Genomic DNA, 2500 nt, shown 5'->3' with positions numbered 1-2500 from the left:
CCGCCCGCCTATCCCACGTCGTGCTCGGACTTGGGATGATCCCCCTAGTCCTGGGCCGAGGACAAGGTGTTGCCCCGAGCGTGTGCCCAAGGCACAACTCCACCACGCCATGCTCCCTAGGTGGTGCCTAGGTGGGCCGTGCACGGACGTGTTTCCCTTCTTGTTGGTCCTTCGGTGATCGGGGTTCGCAGCAGCCAGACGCACGTGCTCGACCTTGGACCCGGGGCGGGGGACCCCGGCGGCACACCACAACCACAACGTGCTTGCTAGTGTGCCTAGGGGATGGCAAGGCAACGTGCATCTTGCTGGCATTGCGCCCAGCAAGCCTTTGGGCAACTCGAGTTTCAGCAGCACGACACCCCTCCCCCCTATAATAGGCTGCCGAGCCATTACCAAAGTGCCACGGGTAGACGTCCTTTTCCGTGAGGAGACATACTAAAGGAAAGTGCTCTAGAGGTCGAATTTTGACGCCGTTTTTTGCAACAACCTCTAGAAAAATAAGATCTTTCCATCCTCCAAATTTGGTGAATTTACACCGTGCCGATTTTTTTTGACGATTTTTTTACCGCCCGGAATGCCGGAAATTCAAAAAAAATGAAAAACGGAGCAAACCTGCGATTTTTGACCTGGATTTTTTTGTGCAGCCTTCACATAATATTACCAAGGTTCCCTCAAAATTTCACGAAAAATGCACGAGCCAATTCTGAGATATGAAAATTTGGCTCCTCCGTTGCAACGCTCCGAGCCATCGTTGCAACGGCGGGTGCCTCCGTGGGGGGCGGGGGAGCCCGGCGGTACACCACAACCACAACGTGCTTGCTAGTGTGCCTAGGGGATGGCAAGGCAACGTGCATCTGGCTGGCATTGCGCCCAGCAAGCCTTTGGGCAACTCGAGTTTCAGCATCACGACTCCCCTCCCCCCTATAATAGGCTGCCGAGCCATTACCAAAGTGCCACGGGTAGACGTCCTTTTCCGTGAGGAGACATACTAAAGGAAAGTGCTCTAGAGGTCGAATTTTGACGCCGTTTTTTGCAACAACCTCTAGAAAAATAAGAACTTTCCATCCTCCAAATTTGGTGAATTTACACCGTGCCGATTTTTTTTGACGATTTTTTTACCGCCCGGAATGCCGGAAATTCAAAAAAAATGAAAAACGGAGAAAACCTGCGATTTTTGACCTGGATTTTTTTGTGCAGCCTTCACATAATATTACCAAGGTTCCCTCAAAATTTCACGAAAAATGCACGAGCCAATTCTGAGATATGAAAATTTGGCTCCTCCGTTGCAACGCTCCGAGCCATCGTTGCAACGGCGGGTGCCTCCGTGGGGGGCGGGGGAGCCCGGCGGCACACCACAACCACAACGTGCTTGCTAGTGTGCCTAGGGGATGGCAAGGCAACGTGCATCTTGCTGGCATTGCGCCCAGCAAGCCTTTGGGCAACTCGAGTTTCAGCATCACGACACCCCTCCCCCCTATAATAGGCTGCCGAGCCATTACCAAAGTGCCACGGGTAGACGTCCTTTTCCGTGAGGAGACATACTAAAGGAAAGTGCTCTAGAGGTCGAATTTTGACGCCGTTTTTTGCAACAACCTCTAGAAAAATAAGATCTTTCCATCCTCCAAATTTGGTGAATTTACACCGTGCCGATTTTTTTTGACGATTTTTTTACCGCCCGGAATGCCGGAAATTCAAAAAAAATGAAAAACGGAGCATACATGCGATTTTTGACCTGGATTTTTTTGTGCAGCCTTCACATAATATTACCAAGGTTCCCTCAAAATTTCACGAAAAATGCACGAGCCAATTCTGAGATATGAAAATTTGGCTCCTCCGTTGCAACGCTCCGAGCCATCGTTGCAACGGCGGGTGCCTCCGTGGGGGGCGGGGGAGCCCGGCGGCACACCACAACCACAACGTGCTTGCTAGTGTGCCTAGGGGATGGCAAGGCAACGTGCATCTTGCTGGCATTGCGCCCAGCAAGCCTTTGGGCAACTCGAGTTTCAGCATCACGACACCCCTCCCCCCTATAATAGGCTGCCGAGCCATTACCAAAGTGCCACGGGTAGACGTCCTTTTCCGTGAGGAGACATACTAAAGGAAAGTGCTCTAGAGGTCGAATTTTGACGCCGTTTTTTGCAACAACCTCTAGAAAAATAAGATCTTTCCATCCCCCAAATTTGGTGAATTTACACCGTGCCGATTTTTTTTGACGATTTTTTTACCGCCCGGAAAGCCGGAAATTCAAAAAAAATGAAAAACGGAGCAAACGTGCGATTTTTGACCTGGATTTTTTTGTGCAGCCTTCACATAATATTACCAAGGTTCCCTCAAAATTTCACGAAAAATGCACGAGCCAATTCTGAGATATGAAAATTTGGCTCCTCCGTTGCAACGCTCCGAGCCATCGTTGCAACGGCGGGTGCCTCCGTGGGGGGCGGGGGAGCCCGGCGGCACACCACAACCACAACGTGCTTGCTAGTGTGCCTAGGGGATGGCA

Source organism: Arachis ipaensis, chromosome B7 (assembly GCF_059453495.1).
Source record: "Arachis ipaensis isolate K30076 ecotype BB chromosome B7, ASM5945349v1, whole genome shotgun sequence".
NCBI classification, from domain to species: domain Eukaryota; kingdom Viridiplantae; phylum Streptophyta; class Magnoliopsida; order Fabales; family Fabaceae; genus Arachis; species Arachis ipaensis.
The sequence above is the reverse complement of the archived record's forward strand: the minus strand, read 5'-3'. Positions refer to the sequence as shown.